At 36.2% G+C, this 13639-nt stretch overlaps 1 long non-coding RNA gene across 2 annotated transcripts; it reads right to left on the reverse strand.

Moving 5' to 3' along the window:
* Nucleotides 1-6543: 6543 nt before the first annotated feature.
* Nucleotides 6544-13251, reverse strand: LOC112703528 (uncharacterized). Of its 2 annotated transcripts, none has more exons than XR_003154632.3 (5): nt 12609-13251; nt 12401-12527; nt 7799-8057; nt 7201-7308; nt 6544-7107 (listed from the first exon to the last, which is right to left on the reverse strand). It is a non-coding gene; the product is annotated as an uncharacterized lncRNA (long non-coding RNA). The 2 variants fall into 2 exon arrangements; XR_003154631.3 differs by having other exon boundaries at nt 6546-7107; nt 12401-12496.
* Nucleotides 13252-13639: the final 388 nt, after the last annotated feature.

The raw sequence follows: 13639 nt of genomic DNA on the forward strand, positions 1-13639 counted from the left end.
GAACAGTTCACCATCATCGAGTTCAAGTAATAATTATTCACCACGACTGGCCCTTCTGTATCTTCCGGCATAAAGTACACCGACTTTGTAGAACAATCTAGCAGAACATAGTTCTTAGATAACCAGTCCAATCCCAAGATAAGATCAAGACCGATCATCGGCAAGCAGACTAAATTATGAACAAAATCACGCTGCTTGAACCTAAACGAAACCTTCGGGCATCCTAGCCTAGTTACCGTGGCTTCATGGGTAGCATTGTACACTCTTAGATCATAACCTAAAGTTACAATCTTCAGGCCTAACTCATGGGCTTTCTCAAATGCAATGAATGAATGTGATGCTCCCGAATCAAATAAAGCATTTAAAGTTTGACCAGCCATTTCACAGTTATCTCTAATGAGTGTCTCAGATCCCTCAGCTCCTACAGCTGAAGTGGTGAACATCCGACCAGTCTGTTGTGCTTTTCCAGCACCTTGTCTTTTCTTCTCTGGGCAGTTTGGGACCTTATGTCCCGCTTTACCACAGAAGTAGCACAAACCCCATCCGGCCATGCGCGGGACTCCCGGATGGTGACTTCCACACCTAGCGCAAGCTTGCTCATTCTGTGGCTGCTTCCCAAACCTTTTTCCTTGGGAGTTGTTGTTGTTGGGCCTCCTAAAAGAGCCTCCCCGCTTGAAAGGTGGACCTCTAGGTGCAAAGCTCTTCTCTCGGTTCCATGGGAATGATCCCTTGTGACTCCCTCTCTCAGCAGCTGCGTTCTTCACATACTCTTCAGCAACCCCACACTTGTTCACCAACACAACGGAAGTTCTGATCTCTATTGGTCCCTGAGCTCCATTTCCGTTGTTGCCATGGTTGCTCATCTGTTGTCCAAGAGCCTCTGCAGTGGTCCACATAGCCACAGCCATGTTCTCTAATGCCGCCATAAGGTCTACCGGGTTATTCGAGTTTTTCTCCGGCACACGAGCATTCGTACGACCTCTCACACTACCTCTACCGCGTCCACGAGGCGCCATCTGGTTCCTATACACACCCAACAATCGATATTAAGTTGATCAGTCTCAATATCGAAAGTCTAGTGCTTCAAAGTCCCAAATGCATGCTCATGAACGTTTATGCCAATTATATCAAGTAGATATACTAATAGCACATAACACACACACAGAGAATGCACAGAAGCATAATCAGTCCATCCCTCAGGCTCTACAGGAACGAACTGCTCTGATACCATAATGTAACACCCTACCATATAGAGTCTTATGCTTAAGTCATAATTCAGAGATGGCAAGGTATTACGACCTCTAAAATAAAAATTTAGTACATATAGTAGTATGATTGATTGATTATAACTAGGAGCCTTTGTAGAAAAAGGGGTAAACAAAAACCGCAACTTAAAAGCGCAACACTCCGATCGATAACGTAACGAACAAGGAAAAACCAACGCGAGATTATATATATACAAAAGAGTGTCAAAAACAGGAATATCAAGGCTCAAAATCCGGCTGCGAAGATAACCGGTCCGAGCATAACAATATATACATATGATAAAATAAGGAAAACCCCAAAGGAAACCCAAAGGGACACAAATACATAAAACCTATTCTCCAAAATCTCCCATAAGAGGAGTCATCACAGTTTGTATTATTTAATGGAGATAAAAGTATCTAAGCAAAACATATAAACCAAAACTTAGTCCCGAGAACAAAGGATCTTCGCAAATCTAGAAGTCTCCAGCATGCCTCAGCGGGAAACCTCACGTCCTGCATCTGAAAACCACAAAATCCGCATGGGTGAGAACCAGAGGTCCCCAGCATGGTAACAGCTTCCACATATATAATACATAATAATAGAGGAAAGCCAAAGGCAATCCTAGAACTTCCTCCAGATAAAATCAAAGCTTATAAACAAGCTAAACCGTATAAGGGCATCTGATTAAAGATTCTTCAGTCTAACTAATACTTCCCTTTCCAATTCCTTCAAACCTCCCAACCACCAGCAGGAGTATATTATAGCAAACACAGTTATATCAGACAAAGAATATACAAATAGGAGCAGTTAAGACATTTAGACAATTAGCAAGTAATATGCATTCAAATAGGCAATCTCAAACAATTCACATAGTATGCATATGATGAATGCCTGTCCCTATTGGCTGATGATATCATCTTGTCGGTTATAGAGCCAACCCGACAAGTCCTGGTCGCTAACCGTTGGACTGTCCCTCTGTCGCGCATCCCCAACTCGAGTTATACTCATTATAAACTTGATCATAAACATGATCCATATCCATCACCCTCACTGGTGAATATTTCGGGGGCGAGCTCATCCGGGTCTTTCACAGTGCCCGGCCACACTTACGACATAGGGTCACCAGAGTATCAAGTCTCAACCTGGAGCACGTGGTGGCTAGCCACTGCTACTACCCAGGGAAACTCGTATCTCAGATAGTGGAAGTGCAAATCACAATTATCAATAATTCAGCATAAACATGCATGAATCCTCATCCATGGATCAACATCCATATCAGCCATCCGGCTCACGGTTCAGTCCAGAACCAGCCAATATTCATAGCACACACAGCTATTCTGGCTCACGGTTAAATCCATAACCAGCCAATATTCATAGCATACACAGCTATTCCGGCTCATGGTTAAATCCATAACCAGCCATTTCATTAACAATTACAGCCTTTCGGCCCATGGCATAACAAGCACTTCCACCACCATCCTCCGCATCTCACATAATCATCTTGATCCTCATTGATCATTCATTTTTTTTCCCTTGCTTCACTCGCAAGTTACCTCATTCACTAGCCCCTTTTTAATAGCTAGGCATGTCATAATGATTTAAGACATAAATGGTGAGATCGGAGGCTTAGAAGTATGAGATTTGGCTTTTAAACCTCAAAAATCAACTTTGGGATGAAAACAGGGCCACGCGTACGCGCACTCCACGCGCACGCGTGGATGGCCTCAAAACTCATCGACGCGCAAGCGTCATGCACGCTAACGCGTGGATTACAAATTTGCCAATCGGCGCGCACGCGTCAACCACGCGTACGCGCAGGTGTTCTCGTGCCCCAGGCACAACACCAGCACAATTCTGGCATAACTCTCTGGAAAATGGCTGGGCATTGGGTGCAGCACCATCGGCGCGCCCGCGCACGCGTGGATGGCGTTTTCTGGAAGATCGGCGCGTACGCGCCAAGTGCGCCCACGCGCAAGGGGTCATTCTGCTAAAAATTTTCTAAGTTAAAAGCTACAGAATTCACAGATTTAAACCCCAATCTTCCAACAGACATAACTTCCTCATTTTAAATCGTTTTTCACCCGTTCTTCGAACGGCATGGACAACCCGGATCCAATTTCATTTCTAAACAGATTTGGTACAAAACGGAGATCCGTAGTCCAAGTTATGTCCCGCCAAAGTGTGCCCAAAAATCATATTTTCATACAAAACCACAAAGTGCCATTTTCAAAACAAGCCATTTCCAACTCTTTTCAAAACCAATCAAAACATGCCAAGTTCATCCCTTTTCTTTGAAATCAATCAAAATGTATCAAATTCAACATCAAGCCTCCTCAACTCACACATTGACACATAACCACAATTTACCAAAAATCACTATCTCATCATTTTATCCCACTTCACCCAAGTGGCTCAAACTCAAACACATTGACATATCATATACTATTATTCATGCCAATTCTCAACAACACCAATTCCAATAAATCATTAGTGTACACAATCAACATCATACTCACCATCAACATGGTTCAACCCACAATTCAACCATAACCAATCATCAAGCATATATCACAACATGCATATTTCTCATACATCATACCACCAAGGCATCAATAATCATCATCACATATATGACCACATCATATATCTCAATCATTCAACAACATCAACAATTCAATGCCTATCTTAGGGCCTCTAGCCTAAGTATTTCCTACCACATTACATATTAGATACGGGAAACCGAAACCATACCTTAGCCGATTTTCCCAAGCTCCCCCGGAGCACTTCCAAACCACTTATTCACAAGCTCTCAAGGCCTCAACACCTCCAAGAACAGATTTTTCACCACCACACCCTATCCAAGCTTTTCAAAGTCACCAATCAAGCTCCAACATTCACATATATACAACCTAAGCCACAATCATCATACCCATACACAACATCTCAATACCCAAACATCATAAAACCACAAATCACACTAGGGTTGAGAAACTTACCACACCCAAGGTCCAAGGAGACAAGATTAACCTTCTCCTTCAAGAGAGTTGGGTCCTATAACATCAAAGAGCCCAAAATCTCAACATTTTTGCTCATAAAACTCGAAAACAAGGCTGGACTTTCGAAGAGCAAAACGTGGCTTATCTCAAGATTAACTGTATGGGTTTTGTAGAGCTCTCTGCGGTGAACGCGTGGCCGCAAACGGAGCGGCAATCGGAGCTCTAGATCAAAAGTTATGGTGATTTGAAGATCAACCAAGGGAGAGAACTTGAGAGAGTGTTCTTCCTCCCTTTCTCTCTAATTTCAGCTTGTGTGTGTAATAAATGAGGAGAGAGAGTGCTGAAAACTAGGGTTTTGGTTTAGTTATGTTGGGCCAAGGACCCACTTTGGGTCCAATTGGCCCGGTTTGGCCCGTTCGGTCCAATCTTGGTCCGAATTCCATAAAATTGGTACCAAAATTCTCGTCTCAGTCTCCTCTATCACATTTAGCCATAAAAATCACATTTTAGGCTTTCTAGAATAAATTCTCATTTATGGGTTAATTAGCCGTTAATTAACCGGGTTTTACACCTTCAAAATATAGGTATACTTGAAGGTCTCCGCCAGTATCGCCTCACAACCTAACGACTTAGACTACAAATTAATATATCAACCAAGCAATAAACTAAACGAACAAATTAAACAATGGCAGACAAATATATATGAACTAAAATACAGGAAATCTTAATTCTACTTTCGAAACATAATTTTAATTTTTTCGATTTCACTGAAAATCTTATAAAAATTTTTACAGAGTCTCCCCTGAAATTCAGATTTAGCCACCCTTGAAAGGTTCCATCCAAACAAAATATCCATCAATCCTTCACAACTTATTAATTTTTTCAATCATTATTAACGTAACATACAAACAGCTTAATCATTATTAATACAGTCAAGTATTTTCCAAATAATTCCAGTAGCAAGAATTGACAAACAGCTCAATAATCCAACATTTTCCAGCAATTTCAGAGCCTAATCTAACCTATTTTAACCTATCCTAACCACCTAAATCCACTAAAACAAAAAAATAAACTAATTAAACTCTACTAACTAATTAATTAATTAACTTAATAATAAAAAAGGAATTAAACCAACGAAGTAGTTTTATATCAGCTCAGCTCAGTTCAGTTCATACAGAACTATATAAGTATATATCAACAGAACATAGCCACCATAAAAGATCATATTCAAAACAAGAATGCTTATAAATCAATTACATTATTATAAAATAAATGAAGAAATTAAAAAACTAGTTCAAGTAATTACTAAAACATTAAATAATGCCAAAATTCTTATCAGTCTAGTTTTCGTCTTCATGTAGGTTGCCGACCCACTCGTAGGCCTCGATAACCTAGGCAAAGCCCTGTTAGCGATGTTCGTCAGACGGCGACACTTGAACCCATCGTTATCTCAAAAATAGACATTCAGTTCACGCTTGATGTTTGGACGATCCTCGATGTCAGGTGGTCTTTCCCCTAATGAACATCGCTCCTCATCTGCTGAAGTCATTTGGCTGCCTGTTGGTCATAGATCTTCCTGATCATGACACTATATTGTGCATACCATATGAATTTCAACTGCACAAAGTAATTGACTAAGATTAGTTAATCAGAATAAAATACAGTTCAAATATAGTTAATTAATTCAAACCAAATTGGTTCTTACCGCTCACTTCTGAAACCAACGCTCTTTGGGATTTGCATGTAGGTCGACCATGGGTGGTCGTTCATGGACAATGACCTCGGATATCTCCTGTATGCAAGCATTGGGGTTTGGTGAAAACCTGCCAGAGAAAAAATCGCACATTAACAAACACATAAGATAAACAAACTTAACATAAACAAACTTAAGTAAAACAAACTTAATATTAAAAATTGAACTCACAACTGCATGCCATCGGGCCAAATCCTCAACCAAACGATGAGCAGTCATGGAGGGGACTCTTTACTACAAAAAAAATGCTGGTTACCATCGGATATACCGTCGGATTGATCCATTATTAAGTACCTTACCGTCAAATTTACCGTTGTCCTATAGGTTACGGTATAAATGGCGACCGAAACCTTTTACTAGTGTATTTTTTCTGTTCGATGCTAATTACTGACAGATTTTTCGTTGGTATTTTCAATGGAATGTTGAGCCTGGGTTGATGATTATTGTCGGATTAGTCCGACGGTATATCCGTCGGTAGAATTTTTATTTTTTATTTTTTTTGGAATAATTTAGGCACAACTAACAGTCAACATAAAATTAAAACTCTTGTTAACAAAATTGTTATTAGAAATCTAAAATTATTAAAAATAAACAAATTATTTTATTAAAAATAAATAGTATGAATACAATAAAATATCACAGAAGTAGAATAATGTACCCTAAACAAACAAAAATGCATAAAACCCTAACCTCTACAGATCCTGATAATCATCGTTGTCATTGTTGTCATCACCGGCGGTGTCGTGGTCTCCCTGCTCAGGCAGCAGAGTAGGTGCTGCCGTCGGTGCTCCACCAGTAGCGCCTTTGGAAGCAACAGCACCGCTGCCTCCAGTGCGCATTTGCTGGCTATACTCCTTTTTTTACTGTCGCAGCCGCTCGAGCAGGACTGGTGGCCGAGGCAGAGGCAGAGGAAGCCACCAATACAGAGGAGTGAAGCCCACTAGCGAAGAACGAGCCCAACCCAAAGTGGCGATTCTTTTGGGGTTTAGAGGTGGTCTTGCGCTAAATCCTATCAGAATCCACGTCTGAGGTCTCGGAGCCAGCTTCGCCAGCTCCACCAGGCAGCTGAGATTGCTAGGTCGCGGCCTCCAACCTTTGCTGATACTCCTCCTACGTCACACAGGTTAGTTGTGTTTAGGATAATAGTTAAATAATTCACTTTAAACCAGGTAAAGCTAAAATTTAGGATTAATTTAAACTCACATAATCGGCCGCTGACCGCTCGTCAGCAAATCTCTCCTTATTTGCCTTCAAAGTAGCGGTATACTTGAAGGTCTCTGCCAGTATCGCCTCATGATCCAACGACTTAGACTACAAATTAATATATCAACTAAACAATAAAATGAATGAACAAATTAAACATTGACAGAAAAATATATATAAAGCAGGAAATGTATATTCTAATTTCGAAAACATAATTTAAATTTTTTCAATTTAAATGAAAATCTTATAAAAATTTCGATAGAGTCTCCCCTGAAATTTGGATTTAGCTACCATTGAAGGGTTCCATCCAAACCAAATTAACATCATTATTTTCACAGTCAAGCATTTTCCAAATAATTTCAACAATAGGAATAAGCAAACAGTTAAATAATCCAATATTTTCCAACAATCTCAGAGCTTAATCTAACCTATTATAACCTATCTTAACCACCTAAATCTGCTAAAATTGAAAATTAAACACCCTAATCTCTACTAACGACTTAAGTAACTTGATAATGAAAAAGAAAATTAAACACCATAAAATCTACTAACTAATTCAAGTAACTACTATAACATAAAATAATGCCAAAATTCGTACCAGTCTCGTCTTCGTCTTCATGAAGGTTGTTGACCCACCTGTATACCTCAACAACCTGGGAAAGTTTTGTTGGCGATGTTCGTCAGACGTTGACGCTTCAAGGCCTCGTTATCTCTAAAGTGAGCCTCCAGGTCATGCTTGATGTTTGGATGGATCCACTTTGTCAGGTCATCTTTTCCTTGACAAATATCGCTCATCATCTGCTGGAAACGTTTGGCTGTCCGGTGGTCGTAAATCTTTCGGATCATGAGGTTATGTTCTGCCTCCCATATAAATTTTAATTACACAAAGTAATTCACCAACCTTAGTTAGTTGGAATAAAATACATTTCAAATATAGTAAATCAATTCTAACCAGATTGGAATCTTACCGCCCACTTCTAAACCAGTGGTCTCTGTAACACCCTTACTATCATAATGTCAAGCTTTCGGCACCACTCTGATAGTGAGAATGTTACAACGATTTCCATATATATTTAATAATAAGATATGAGCCTTTAACTTGGAACTATATCGCTGTTTTCTTTGAAAAATCAAAAATACTTTTTATTTTAATCAAACATGCATATATAACCAAAATCAATCACAATCCTCATATATATATATATATATATATATATATATATATATATCAGACTTCGTATACAAGTAACTTGTAAATATTATAAGCATACATATCATTACAACTCATATTCCTCTTATAAAAATATAATAATAAAGATGAGAGAAAACTATAATATATACAATAATATAAAATACAATCAGATATGTTGAGGGAATTCTTTAAACTTTTTGTCCATCCTAAAAAGGAAAATCTGTAGGGGGTGACATTATCGTCCTTGCTGGTTCTCAATAGAGGATGTTTTTTAAGATTTGTCATAAGAGGATACGTATAAAGAAAATTGATTTCAATTGCAGTGATTATCGTTCGTCTTATGAATCTATTCAAACATCAACACATAAATAAATCTGAAAATCCAACTGCATATTTTGAATTTGAGTAAAGACCCAATCCGGTCCTTGTCCATTTTTACGAAGGACAAAGCGATCCCTGTCCAAAAAAAAGGGACACTTTGACCCTCAACCTTTTTATTTTGGTACAATACGGTCCCTCTGTTAAAAAATTCATTAAATAATAATAAAAATTAATTTTGTAGGAGTTTTATTTGTATTTTGTGAGAGTTTTAAACCCCCACAAAAATATTTTTAACAATATAACTAATACACTACTACCATTATCTTTTTTATCCTCATTATTATCACTCCTACTTCTATTATTTTTATTGTGTAACTATATTTTATCATCATCATTATCTCTTATATCGTCATTATCACCAATACCAATATTATCAACATTAAAGTTCTCTTCTTTCATTTCTTATTCCATGTTATTTTTTTCCTTTAAAAGGTATTATACTATAATTATTTATACTATAATTATTTCTTTCATTTCTTATTCCATGTTAACCACCAAAAACGTCCCTGAATTATTTAAACGCTGACAAAAATACACCCGAATTTTATTATCGACAAAAATGCCTTTAAATAATTTTAAAACGCAAAAAAAATGCCCAACAGTAAATATATATTTTCAAAAAATACCTTAGAGATTGAATTTTGATGTAATTTTTTGCAAGTATCATTAGAAAAATGAGATATTATTATTCTTAAAATTTGATAATTTTTTACTAACTATATATTTTGTTTGTAATTTTTTAAAAGTATTATGGGTTATTAACAAAACAATTATAAAAAATGATATACTTAACGAAAAATCACCAAATTTTAAGTATAATAATATCTCATTTTTCTAATAATTCTTGCAAAAAATCATATCAAAATTCAATTTCTAATATATTTTTTGAGAAATACATATTTAATGTTAGATAATCTTGCAAAAAAATTAACATTAAATATGTATTTCTCAAAAAATACTTTAAAGATTGAATTTTGATATGATTTTTTGTAAGCATGATTAAAAATATAAGATATTATTATTTTTAAAATTTGATGATTTTTTGTTAAGTATATATTTTTTTGTGATTTTTTAAAAGTATTATTGGTTGTTAACAAAATAAATTATAAAAAATATATATAATTAACAAAAAATTACCAAATTTTAAGAATAATAATATCTCATTTTTATAATCATGCTTACAAAAAATTACATCAAAATTTAATCTCTAAGGTATTTTTTAAAAATATATATTTACTATTGGGTATTTTTGTTATGTTTTTAAATTATTTAAAAATATTTTTGTCGATAGTAAAATTTAGGGGTATTTTTGACAGCGTCTGAATAATTCGGGGATGTTTTTGGTGGTTAACCCATTATTTTTTTCTGGCATCATTTTTATCAATGGTTTTTTTTCACTTAACCACCATTGATGAAGGAATTTTTTAAAAACAAAGTTATTAATAGTTTGTGGAGGTTTAAAACCCCCCACAAAATACAAATATAACCCCACAAAGCTAATTTTTATTATTATTTAATAATTTTTTTAACGGAGGGACCGTATTGTCCCAAAATAAAAAGGTTGAAGGTCGAAATGTCCCTTTTTTTTTGGACAGGGATCGCTTTATCCTTCGTGAAAATTGACGAGGACCGGATTGGGTGTTTACTCTTTTGAATTTATAAAAGGTTCTATTCTCGATAAATCACATAACATTCAATATATACCAAATGATCAATTAATCCAAACTCACCAATCACGGCCTCCGGCCCAACATAAACACAACCTTGGCCTTTGGCCTAAAATATAAACAGTCACAGCCTCTGGCCCAAAGCATAATCAAACCATCACTCCAACCACTACAGTCTAAACCAAACAGTCAGAATCACAAGTAATAAAGTTCAAACACAATCAAGAGAAATTATAGCAAGTATGGCAATTGGCAGTTACATAGAAATATTCACATAGGCAAACCAAATACAATATGTACACCCAAACAATGTCATATCGATGCATATGATGCATGCCTGTCCTAATGACCATGAGCTCACATGTTGGTTAAACTGCTAGAACCCAACACATTTGGTAGCTAACCCAAACATGGTCTTTCAACATGAAGGGAATCCTCAAACTTCCAAGATAGAATCCTCAACCTCCAATCAAAGAGAGACTGTGATGTAACGGTAGAAAATCCTCAACCTAACTTGTTTATACCACTGCCAGAAATTGAATTGAAGGGAATCTTCAACCTTTTCCATTCAATTTTTCGATGTAACAAGAGAGAGAATCCTCAATCTCAACTTGCTTATACGTGAGCGGGACAAATCCACCGTCCTCACTATATCAATCCAAAACTTATTTCAATCCAACATTGTCAAACATAAACAAAATTATAATTAACAAAACAGAATTGAATCAAAGAGAATCTTTGACCATCTATACAACTTTCTAGTGCGACAAGCGAGGAAATCTTCAACCTCATCTTTAATTCAGATCAATTCAATAAAACTCATTTTCTCCAACTCAAAAGTCTTAATTAACCCCGATAATCTATTCTTCGATTCCGTTTGAAATCCCCAAAAGCATAACTCTCATATTTGAAATAATTTCACAAATCCCACTTTCAATTTCATTCTCAAGTTCAATAATTTTTCGAGACCCAAAAATCATCTTTCTTCACCAATCAAATTCAAATACTGTAAATTCACCAAAACTCCTCAACAGACAAGTCTTTCTATATCAAATCAAACTCAAAACATAATTCCTTTCTTAAATAAATCAAACTCAAAACATAATTCTTTTCTTAATAAATCAAACTCAAAATGGTATAATTTATTTCTTAAATAAATAAAACTCAAAACATAATTAATTCTTTTCTTAATAAATCAAATTCAAAACGTAATTATTTTCTTAATAAATTAAAACCAAATAATATAATTCATAAATCCAAATTTTTCTAAATAATCACTTCAAACAAAGTCTCCAATTTTTATAAAAATTTCGGTAGCATCTCCTCTAAAATTCGGACTTTGCCACTCTTTTCGGGTCCCAACCAAAACATTTCTCAAAGTCTTTTCAAAACATTTCTAAAATCAGACCAATTCCAATATCTCAAATCATTTCCAAATCTCAAAATCATTTCTGATAAATCAAACAAAAACCAATTCCGATATCTCAAATCAATTCTAATTCTCAAAATCATTTCTAATAAATCAAATAAAACCAATTATAATATCTCAAATCATTCTATCATAATCCAGAAACAAATTTCAAGAAATCATTCGAACAACGACCAACTCAACAAACTAAATTAACAAATCAGAATAACCAGACTTCTCAATAATTCAATAAATTAAACTCGTTTCCAATATCAAAACATTTAGAAGTCTCAAATCATTTTAGCAGCCACCAATTTAACAAAATAAATCAATAAATCAGAATTTTCAGTGACTCCAACACAATCAAAAAACCAATATAACCAATCAGGTGACCACTTCAACAACAACCAACTAGACAAACAATTACATTAATTCAAAGAAACTCAATTCAATCTATAAGACACATAATCACAAAAAATATATATTTTTGCATCAATATCGATTTATAAAAATTCTTGAAAATAAAAATGAGTTTAAGGAAAGCGCCCCTACCTCGAATAGTCGAAACTGTAAGCTACAAAATGTGTTAAGACCCACCCATTTTCCTTCTCGGCCCTCCAAACCACTTTTGCAGCAACAACAGCAACTCTATCGTGATATGCAATAATCGAAACAGAATCTTATGGCAAACAATGTCACAAAATCTCATCATAAGATAACAAAACATCGACTAAAGAGATTTTGGAATGAAAACGCTTACCACAACTAAGAAGAAACAACTGAGCCAAGTAGCGGTAGCCCTAGATGTGGTTCCGGCGGCCACAGAACTATTCCCGGCAGTCAGAAACATGGCAACACTTTCTTCTCCTCTTCCGGAAGCGAGTCCCACGGCAGCCACCTCTGCGTTCACTTTTCCATCAGCGCTCCTCTCCACAGTGGAACAGCTCAACGGTGACAGTGGCGGTTCTCCATGGACGGCGGCGACAAGCACAATAGCAACAATGAGTTATAGCTCCTCGCAGCTCCAACACTCATGAGCTCTCTGTCTTAATGTGGCTGGGCTTCCCGACAGAAACCCAAGCTTCAGCGATGGCTTCCCTTAATGGTAGCGGGGGCATCTTCTTGATTTGCGACTACAACAGACCCTGGTAGTAGCGGCAACAGGAGTGGCTTTGACGGCAGCACCCAGGCGCGACAGCAACAATTTCTCCCTCTCTCTCTCTCTCTCTCATGCGGGCTCTCTCTCCCTCTCTCACTGGTGCCCGGTGGTTCGACGGCAACAGCGAGTCCAGTGCCGCCAGCGTGGTTTCCCTCTCCCTTCTCTTCTCTATGCGTAGCTCCCTCTCTTTGCTTTATTCGTTTCTTTTACCGGGGGATGTTTCGAAGGAGGTGAGGGGTGTGGTGACTAGGGTTTTGCGAAGGAGTGTATGTGATTAAAATTAGGGTTAGGGTATTTTGGTAATTTTGATAAAATATTAGGGATAATAGAGTAATTAAAAACCAATTTTAATTCAACAAAATTATCTTTAGAGAAAATACTATTTAATCATAAATTTACAAATTATTTTAAAGAAATACTCTAATTCAAGAATTAAAGATAATCAAATCAATTTTCTTTAAAATCACAAATAAAGTTCAAAATCTAAATATTTAGATTAAAGCATGTAAAATCCTCATTATTTTTCACTTACTAAAGCTTTAAATCAATAATAAGAAAATATCCAATTAATATAAAAATCTTTGAAAATAATATCTTGAATAAACAAAATAGATCATAAATAATTTATTATT

Source organism: Arachis hypogaea, chromosome 7 (genome assembly GCF_003086295.3).
Source record: "Arachis hypogaea cultivar Tifrunner chromosome 7, arahy.Tifrunner.gnm2.J5K5, whole genome shotgun sequence".
Classification (NCBI taxonomy): Eukaryota; Viridiplantae; Streptophyta; class Magnoliopsida; order Fabales; family Fabaceae; genus Arachis; species Arachis hypogaea.